The sequence below is a fragment of the Carcharodon carcharias genome, chromosome 25 (assembly GCF_017639515.1).
Source record: "Carcharodon carcharias isolate sCarCar2 chromosome 25, sCarCar2.pri, whole genome shotgun sequence".
Classification (NCBI taxonomy): Eukaryota; Metazoa; Chordata; class Chondrichthyes; order Lamniformes; family Lamnidae; genus Carcharodon; species Carcharodon carcharias.
In genome coordinates, this window is record NC_054491.1 from 25,751,551 (window position 1) to 25,762,478 (window position 10,928).

The following is a 10,928-nucleotide window of genomic DNA, read 5'->3' on the forward strand; positions in this document are numbered from 1 at the left end:
TGCCCCATTGATCTCCACCACTCTCCCAAGTATGATCATCATTTTATCACTGAGATTATCTTCACTGTTTTCTGAGCTCAGCCTTTGCACCAAACAATTTCTCATCCTCAGTGATTTCAACTCCATCTCAATCATCATGTTTCTCTCTCTTACAAATTCACTGCCCTCTTACACAAGAACACAAGAAATAGGAGCACGAGTAGACCACTCGGCCCATTCTGTTATTCAATATGATCATGGCTGATCTTGATCAACTCCATTTTCCTGCCTGCTCCCCATATTGTTTAATTCCCTGAGAGACCAAAAATCTGTCTATCTCAGCCGTAAATGTATTCAACGATGGAGCATCCACAACCCTCTGGGGTAGAGAATTCCAAAGATTAACAAACCTTTGAGTGAAGAAATTTTTCCTCATCTCAGTACTAAATGATCGGCCCCTTATCCTGAGACTGTGCCCCCGTGTTTTAGATTCCCCCGACCAGCGGAAACAATCTTCCAGCGTTCACCCTGTCAAAACCCTTCAGAATTTTGTATGTTTCAATGAGATTACCTCTCATTCTTCTAATGTCCAGAGTGTTTAGGCTCAATTTACTCAGCCTCTCATTATGGAACAACCCTGTCTTCCCAGGGATGTATTTAGTGAACTTTCACTGTACCGCCTCCTGTACCTCCTCCCTAAATCTCTCCCACCATGTAAACTTCCCAATCCTTATTCACTGCCACCCCCTTGACTTTGCCATCTCACATGGTCTTGTCAGTCCCATCATATCAAACATAGATAAGGTCATTTGTCATCACTTCCTTATATAACTCTCCACCCACATCCTCCTTCCACATCCCAACTTTATCTCCTCTGTATCTGTCCCTGGAAAATTATCTCATAATTGCACTTTTATAATCTCAGCAATCTAGCCTTTGGCCCTCTGTTTGGCATGACATTTCTACAGCTGCTGATTTGTTAATCTATGATGTCCTGGTCCCCAATAAAACCATTACTCTCTCTCATCCTGGCTGTTTCCCCAGCACGGCCCTCATCTCCACTCCCTTAGGTCCAAGGGACGCAGATTTGAAAGGATTTGGCGGACCCCCATTTAGCCATCCATCGCCAGGTCAGGCTCGACCACTTAAAACACTTTCGAGTCCTGCTCCCATCCGCTAAAACTGCTCACTTTTCCAGGATCATCCTGGAACTCAGCTTCTTTTCTTAATTGCAAACTGTCTTCTTAAACCCTTGACCCTTCCACCCTCACCTCCAACAATAAGTGTGAGGGGTTCATGGGCTTCTCGGTCACTAAGAACTGATCAGCCGTCTCTGCTGCGTCCCTCCCTAGCCCACCGGGTCAAACTTCCATTAATGCTCCCCCTGTCCTTGCACAGAACTTTCTTTAGTTTCTCTTTTATCTCCCTTATGCTCTCTCTGAGCTCACCTTGTCCATGAAGCCCACCTCCTGTTCACATGATCCTATTCTCACTAAACTGCTGATCACCCAACTTTCCCTTCTGGCCCCTGTGTTAGTCAATATTGTAAACGCTTCTCTATCTTAAGTGTTGTCTCTCTCTCTCCCCTTTAAATCTGCTGTCGTCACCCCCTCCTTAACAAACAACCTGACCACACTGTCCCTTTCCCCTATCACCCCTGTGCTGGCTGACCTATGTTAGCTCCTGGTCAAGCAACATCTTGATTTCAAAATTCTCATCCTTGTTTTCAAATTCCTCCATGGCCTCACCCCTCCCTATCTCTGTAATCTCCTCCAGCCCCACAGTCCTCCGAGATATCTGCACTCCTCTAATTCTGGTTGATTGTGCATCCCTGATTTTAATTGCTCCAACATTGGTGGCTGTGCTTTCAGTTGCCTCGGCCCCAAGCTCTGGAATACCCTCCCTCCACCTCTCCCCTCATCTACCTCACTTTACCCTTGAAGACACCCCTCAAACTCTTTGACAATTGGTCATCTGACGTTATATGACCATTTTTATGGTTTGGTGACATATTTTGTTTTAAAATGCTCCTGTGAAACTCCTTGGGTCATATTATTACGTTAAAGGTGCTCTATAAATCTAAGTTGTTGTTGTTGCCTGACAAAGTGCTGTAAACATGATCACTAGAAACGTTTAAAAGAAATTGGATAAATACTTGAAAAAGAAAAAAAATGCAGGGCAATGGGAAAGAAGAAGGGGGTGGGGGGGGGAAGTAAGACTAATTGGACAGCTCTTTCAAAGAGCTAGCATAGGCATGATGGGTCAAATGGCCTCCTTCCGTGCTATATCATTCCATGATGTTGCAGAGAAAGGAATGTGGTGTGGAACAGGATTCCTGAGTTGTAGGACCAAGGGAATGTGGGAATAAGGAATGTGTTGTGTGTTGGTTTCAGTACCACATCAGGCAGAGCATTTCACCAACTAAACCACTGGGAGAACATGTCATTTATCTTAAAATATTTGACATCAGAAAGTCAAGGAAGTTATTTTCCTGGACTTTATAGAATCAAAGAGTCTGACAGCACCAGAATGAGACCACTCGGCCCCTTGTGCCTGTGCTGGCTCTTTGAAAGAGCTACCCAATTATTCCCACTCCTCTGTTCTTACAAAATCATAGAATTTTATATTCAGTTACCTAGAAGATTATTCAATAATAAGGAGCTGAATATTGAATAGCTCCCAGTGCAGTTGCAGAAATTCATGGAAAAGGTTAATTTCCCAAACATGTTATTTTGCTTCCACTCATAATTACTGGATTATTTTTTCATAGTCATTTTTGTTCTGTTTCTTTTATCTTTGCGTCACTTATGATGCAGATGGGCTTTAATTCCCTTCCGGCAAATGACTAAATTAAAACACAGTTCTTCCTGCAGGAAGACAATCACAGTCGAGAGCTGAGGCAGTGGCCTGCACTTCACCTAACAAGGCAGCTGCTGTTTTCTGTTAAGTTTTAGATCAGACAGTAAGAGAAATGAAAAAGAAAGAGAGAATCAGAAGATTTGCTGCTGACAATGGGTTCAGTCATATTCATGTGAGAGTGCATTGAGCTTTATGTCCAAGGAAATGTGCTGTAACCCTTGCAGCAACCAGGTTCTGAGAGGTCCCTCCCACACCCAAATGTCAAACCCAACAGCCTCACAGATTCTTAACCCTCCTCCCATTTACTCAAAAACAGTAAGAATATAAGAAAGTCTGGAGCAAAGGAAAGCTATTTGACCCCATGTTTGATTATTTTGTCATGGACTCTCAACACAATCCGCCTACTGATGTCCTTAATTCAATTGATCTACTTTCCTTGCTTCCCTACTGTCTTTGTAAAAAAATCTGGCTGGGTCTCTCTTCTCTTGAATAGAAGACTGAGGGGTGACCTAATGGGAGTATTTAAAATGATAAAAGGTTTTGGTAGAGTGGATACAGAGAGAATGGGGTGATGGGGGAGGTGGATTTTATGGGGGACTGAAAGAGAGGGAAACGTGGTGGTTCGGGTGACTTAATTAGGCGGGAGCTGAAATTTCAATTTCCTGATGGTGGAAAAACTTCAACTTTAGAGATTAACTCAGCAGCATGTTTGTGGTGGGTCGAGACTCACACCTTCTTGTGGCGGGCTCCCAATAGTAATAAATTTTAATTCCATGAATACTCATTAGCACAAAACTTCTTTTAATTACATCCTACCTAATAAAGTCAGATAAAGTCAGTCCACATGAGAATCTCGTGGCACCCAGTTCACGTTTGTTCAAAGATGTACAACAGTTGGCTTTGTGCAGTTGTGTCGGAGGTCAGTGGTTTTCCTTGTTGAACTCTGCAGTACAAGGGAGGGGAGCAGGAGAATGGCTGCCTGAATGGAGGCTCAGGACCAGCAAGAGTGAGTCAGTGGTTGGGGGGGTGGGGGGAATGTGGAGTAGGGTTGGGAGCATGGAGAACCCATAGAGGGATGCAAGAGAGGACAGAGGGTTGGGGTATGGAGGATTGCAGTGGGAAGAGTCTGGCATCCTGGGTGTAGAGGGGCTGATGGGAATAGTCAGTGAAGATAAGAAAATGAGGGGCCTAAAGGCCAGTGTCAGTACTGTCCATGTGCAGGTCCATCTCGGAGTGTTGGCTGGCAGAGTCCTTACAGGGCTCTGAGTTCACCTACAACATTTCAGTTATGCCCGCTGAGACTGCTCTTAGACAATGTCCTTTACAATGCAGAGAAGGGAGAGTCAGCTGAGCCTGCAAGTTCACCCATGTCCCACACAGTGGTGAGTGCAGCACTGGGCAGTGTGAGCATTCAGTAAAGAATGAATGCAAAAATACAACATTATTTCTTCCACAATTAATGTCCCTAATTCCCGTGAACATTAATGTGTGCCAACCATGAGACATGCCAATACATTTAGCTCTCTAAGCTAGTCTCAACAAATAACAAGGATGCAGACATAAACAAAGGGAAATCAATATAATGTGAAATATTTACATGTAACATTTACATGTTACAAAACATTCATGCCACATTTGTGTTCTCAATAAGTCTTATGTTAATGGAAATGGAGTTGGACAGGAAAGTTGTGGCTATGATCCAAAAACCACCCTGTTTGCCCAGGAGGTTATTTTTTATTGCTCGTCCACAGCTGCTGATTGTCAGCTGATGGCGGGTTTCACCACTGAAAAGCTTCCCCCGCCGTGTGATCGCACGTGTCTCCTGTGCACGCCGGCAGCACTTTAAATTTTAATTATAATCACGTGGGAACCAGCAAAGGGAAAGCAAAACAGCGGGACAGGTGCCCACTTCCTGTTCCATCATCAGGAACAGCGTGGAATGGTTTTAATTCTGCCGAATTTTTCCTCTTGTTGGGAAGAGGCCATCAATAAAAGGTTTTTTTTATCCATTCATGGGATGTGGGCGTCATTAGCTAGCCCAGCATTTATTGCCCATCCAAATCGCCCTTGAGAAGGTGGTGGTGAGCTGCCTTCTTGAACCGCTGCAGTCCATATGTGTAGGTATACCCACGGTGCTGTTAGGGAGGGAGTTCCAGCGACAGTGAAGAAACATTGATATATTTCCAAGTCAGGATTGTGAGTGGCTTGGAGGGGAACTTCCAGGTGGTGGCATTCCCATGTGTCTGCTGCCCTTGTCCTGCTAGATGGTAGCAGTTGTGGGTTTGGAAGGTGCTGTCTAAGGAGCCTTGGTATGTTCCTGCAGTGCATCTTGCAGATGGTACACACTGCTGCCACTGATCGTCAGTGGTGGAGGGAGTGAATGTTTGTGGATGTGGTGCCAATCAAGCGGGTTGTTTTGTCCTGGATGGTGTCAAGCTGCTTGAATGTTGTTGGAGCTGCACTCATCCAGGCAAAGGTATTCCATCACCCTCCTGACCTATGCCTTGTAGATGGTGGACAGGCTTTGGGGAGTCAGGGGGTGAGTCACTCACCGCAGAATTCCTGGCCTCTGACCTGTTCTTGTAGCCACAGTATTTTATGGCTAGTCTAGTTCAGTTTCTGATCAATGGTAATCCCCAGGAAGTTGATAGTGGGGGATTCAGTGATGGTAATGCCATTGAATGTCAAGGGGCGATGGTTAGATTTTCTCTTGTTGGGGATGGTATTTGCCTGGCAAATGCATGGCGTGAATGTTACTTGCCATTTGTCAGCCCAAGCCTGGATATTGTCCAGGTCTTGCTGCATTTGGACATGGACTGCTTCAGTATCTGAGGGGTCGCAAATGGTGCTGAACATTGTGCAATCATCAGCGAACATCCCCACTTCTGACCTTATGATGGAAGGAAGGTCATTGATGAAGTAGCTGAAGATGTTTGGGCCTAGGACACTACCCTGAGGAACTCCTGCAGTGATGTCCTGTATCTGAGATGATTGATCCAACAACCACAACTATCTTCCTTTGTGCTAGATAAAACTCCAGCTAGTGGAGACTTTTCCCCCTGATCCCCATTGACTCCAGTTTTGCTCGGGCTTCTTGATGCCACACTTGGTCAAATGAGGCCTTCATGTCAAGGGCAGTCACTCCTCACTCACCTCTGGAGTTCAGCTCTTTTGTCCATGTTTGAACCAAGGCTGTAATGAGTTCAGGAGCCAAGTTGCCCTAGCGGAACCGAAACTGTGAGTCAGTGAGCAGATTATTGCTAAGCAAATGCCACTTGATAGCACTGTTGATGACCCCTTCTATCACTTTACTGATGATCAAAAGTAGTTTGATAGGGCGGTAATTGGCTGGGTTGGATTTGTCCTGTTTTTTGTGCACAGGACATACCTGGGCAATTTTCCACATAGTCAGGTAGATGTCAGTGTTGTAGCTGTACTGGAGCAGCTTGGCTCGGAGCATGGCAAGATCTGGAGCACAAGTCTTCAGTATTAGTGCTGGAATATTGTCAGGGCCCATAGCCTTTGCGGTATCCAGTGCCTTCAGCCGTTTCTTGATATCATGTGGAGTGGATCGTATTGGCTGAAGACTGGCATCTGTGATGCTGGGGACTTCTACAGGAGGTCGGGATGGATCATCCATCTGGCACTTCTGGCTGAAGATTGCTGCAAATGCTTCAGCCTTATCTTTTGCACTGATGTGCTAGATTCACCCATCATTAAGGATGGGGATATTTGTGGAGCCTCCTCCAGTGAGTTGTTTAATTGTCCACCACCATTCACAACTGGATGTGGCAGGTCTGCAGAGCTTCGATCTGATCTGTTGGTTGCAGAATCACTTAGCTCTGTCTATCACTTGCTGCTTATGCTGTTTGGCATGCAAATAGTCCTGTGTTATAGCTTCACCGGGTTGACACCTCATTTTTAGGTATGTCTGGTGCTGCTCCTGGCATGCCCTCCTGCACTCTTCGTTGAACCAGGGTTGATCCCCTGGCTTGGTGATAATGGTAGGGAGGGCCTATGAGCTTACAGATTGTGGTTGAGCACAATTCTGCTGCTCCTGAAGGCCCACAGCGTCTTATGGATGCCCATTCTTGAGTTGCTAAATCTGTTCGAAATCTATCCCATTTAGCACGGTGGTAGTGCCACAGAACACGATGGAGGATATCCTCAATGTGAATATGGGACGGTGTCTCCACAAGGACTGTGCGAAGGACACTCCTACCGAAACTGTCATGGACAGAGCATCTGCGGCAGGCAGGTTGGTGAGGATGAGGTCAAGTATGTTTTTCCCTCTTGTTGGTTCCCTCATTACCTGTGCAGACCCAGTCTAGCAGCTATGTCCTTTAGCACTCGGCCAGCTCGGTCAGTGGTGGTGCTATTGAGCCACTCCTGGTGATGGACATTGAAGATTCCACCCAGAGTGTATTGCCTCAGTGCATCCTCCAAGTGGTTTTCAACATTTAGGAGTACTGTTTCATTAGCTGAGGAGAGGCAGGGTGGAGCGGTATGACTATGTCAGGCTGTTCCTTGACTAGTCTGAGGGACAGCTCTCCTAATTTTTGGCACAAGGCCCCAGTTATTAGTAAGGAGGACTTTGCACATTTAACAGGGTGCCTAGGTTGATGCCAGGTGGCCTATCTGGTTTCATTCCTTTTTATTGGCTTTTCAGAGATTTGGTACAACTGAGTGGCTTGCTGGGTCATTTCAGAGGGCTGTTAAGAGTCAGCCTGTCTAGAGTCACATGTAGGCCAGACCAGGTAAGGACAACAAATTTCCCTCCCTAAAGGACATTAGTGAACCAGATGGGTTTTTAACGACAATCAACATGAGTTCATGGTTAATTCCAGATTTTTATTGAATACATCCATAGCCATCTGCTATGGTGGGATTTGAACTCTGGTCGAATTAATAGTCCAGTAACAATATCACTACATCACCCCCACCCAAGATAGTCACCAAGAAATCCAATAGGAAATTCCAAAGAAATTTCTTTACCAAAAGTGTGGTTGAAGTGAATAGTATGGATACATTTAAGAGCAAGCTAGACAAACACATGAGAGACAAGGGAATAGAGGGTTTACAATGATAGATTTAGATGAAGAATAAGGGAGGCAGATCAAGTGGAGCATAAACACCATGGACTGGTTGGGCTGAATGGCCTGTTTCTGTACCGCATGTAATCCTATGAATTTGAGCCCATTATCCAGGCAGAGATTTCCATTCAGTACTGAGGGAGCACTGTTGGCGGTGCTATCTTTCAGCAGAAACACTAAACCGAGAACTGCTTGCCTGTAAACAAAGGGGAAAAGTACAGGAGCTTCCCCAGTATTCTGATCAATATTTATCCCTCAACCAGCATCCCACACACAAACTAATTAGTCATTAGTCTCCCAGCTGTTTGGAGGATCTTGCTGTGCGTAAATTGACTGTGGTTGCTGAAGAACAATTTCAAAACTAATTCATTGGCTGAGAAGAACTTTAAAATCTCCCGAGGATGTAGAAAGTGCTATTTAAAAATAAGTTCTTTCTTTCCTTAGAGTAGGACTCTATCTTGTTAAACATGTACTTTTCTGCTCCCCTTTATGCATTACCTAACATTTATCTACATTAATATCCACCTAATATATCACAGTCAATCCACACAATGAGTCCAAATATCATCTTTTTATCTGCTATCTGCCCACTTACTTCATGTTGCCAGCAAAGTTAACAATGAACATTGTCAACCTGCTCTCTAGTATTCAGACATTGAGAACAGCTGAAGCCCCAGAACAGATGTCAGTGTAACACCAATAACTACTGTACCCCAGACAGAACATTCTCCATTTATCATCACCTTCTGTAGTCACTAGGTCAATTTCAATTCATGTGGACCATGTACCATCCACTTTATGATCTTTGCTGTCTCACATGAGGAACTTGTCTATGTTCCTTCTACTTACTCTTTGTTGTTGACTTGTTGGATATCATATCAGGGAATGTTTTAGACAAGGGATAATATATTTGCTAAACAATTGAAAACCAGAGAACAATTGATGGGAATGTGATGGAATATACAAAATGACCCCGAGTAATGGTGGGCAGCAACCAGGAGAAAGCAAAGGCTATCACATACTTTTGCTATCTAGAACTGGATTATGTTCTACACCCCATTGATCCAGTCTCTATCTGGTGTTAACTATTGTGTGTGACACTCAGCTGAATATTCATTATCCTGTAATTAACTCTCCTGACTATTAACCATCTTGCTGGTGACAATCACCTAGATATTAGTTATTCTGTGAATGGCTCGCTGAGCTAATAATTACTTCATGTGTGACTCTCTCTTGGTGTTTAGATGTTTTCTAAGTGACTCTCTCCCGGTTATTGGTTACTTAGAAGCAACAAGTGATCGACAGAGCTAGGCAATCCTACAATCAATCAATGGATCAGATCTAAGTTCTGCAATCCTGCCACATCCAATTATGAATGGTGGTGGACAATTAAACAACTCACTGGAGAAGGAGGCTCCACAAATATCCCCATTCTCAATCATGTGGAGCCCAGCACATCAGTGCAAAAGACAAAGCTGAAGCATTTCCAACAACCTTCAGCCATAAGTGCCGAGTGGATGATCCATCTCAGCCTCCTCCTGATGTCCCCAGCATCACAGGTGTCAGTATTCAGCCAATTCGATTCACTCCACGTGATTTCAAGAAACAGGTGAAGGCACTGGATACTGCAAGGGCTAAGGGCCCTGACAACATTCCAGAAATAGTACTGAAGACTTGTGCTCCAGAACTAGCCATGACTGCTGCCAAGATATTTCAGTACAGCTTCAACACAGAAATCTCCCCAGCAATGTGGAAAATTGCCTAGGTATGTCCTGTCCATAAAAAGCAGGACAAATCCACCCAGTCAGTTACTGCCCCATCAGTCTACTCTTGATCATCAGCAAAGTAATGGAATGTACCATCAACAATGCTATCAAGCAGCACTTACTCAGCAACAACCTGCTCACTGGTGCTCCGTCTGGGTTCCGCCAGGGCCACTCAGCTCCTGGCCTCATTACAGTTTTGGTTCAAACCTGAACAAAAGAGCTGAACTCCAGAGGTGAGGTGAGAGTGACTGTCCTTGACCTCAAGGCAGCATTTGATCAAGTGTGGCATCAAGGAGCCCCAGCAATAAGGTCAATGGGAATAAGGGGGGAAAATCTCCACTAGCTGGAGTTCTACCCAGCACAAAGGAAGATGGTTGTAGTTGTTGGAGATCAATCACTTCAATTCCAGGATATCACTGCAGGAGTTCCTCAGGGTAGTGTCCTAGGCCCAACCATCTTCAGCTGCTTCATCAATGACCTTCCCCCCATCATAAAGTCAGAAGTGGGGATGTTCGCTGATAATTGCACAATGTTCAGCACCATTCACGACTCCTCAGGTACTGAAGCAGCCTATGTCCAAATGCGACAAGATTTGGACAATACCCAGGCTTCAGCTGACAAAGGGCTAGTAACATTTGTGCCACACATATGCCAGGCAATGACCATCTCGAACAAAAGAGAATCTAAACATCAGCCCTTGACATTCAATGGCATTACCATCACTGAAATCCCCCACTATCAACATCCTGGTGGTTACCATTGACCAGAAACTGAACTGGACCAGCCATATAAATACTGTGGCTATAAGAGCTGGTCAGAGGCTAGGAATCCTGTGGTGACTAACTTACCTCCAAGCTTCTTAAAGTCTCTTTATCTCTCATTTTAAATAGGCTTGCCTTATTACGTGGGTAAGTTAACCTGTGTATTAAATAGTCATCAGTATATCATGGCACAAGTGAGGGTTGTGTTGGAATACTCTCTACTTGTCTGGATGAGTGCAGCTTAAACAATACTCAAGGAGCTCGACACCATCCAAGACAAAGCAGCCCACTTGATTGGCAACCCATCCACTGCATTAAACATTCACTCCCTCCACTACTGACAGGCAGTGGCAGCAGTGTGTACCAGCTACAAGATGCACTGCAGGAACTCACCATGGCTCCTTCGACAGCACCTTCCAAACCCACAACCTCTACCACCTAGAAGGACAAGGGCAGCAGATGCATGGGAA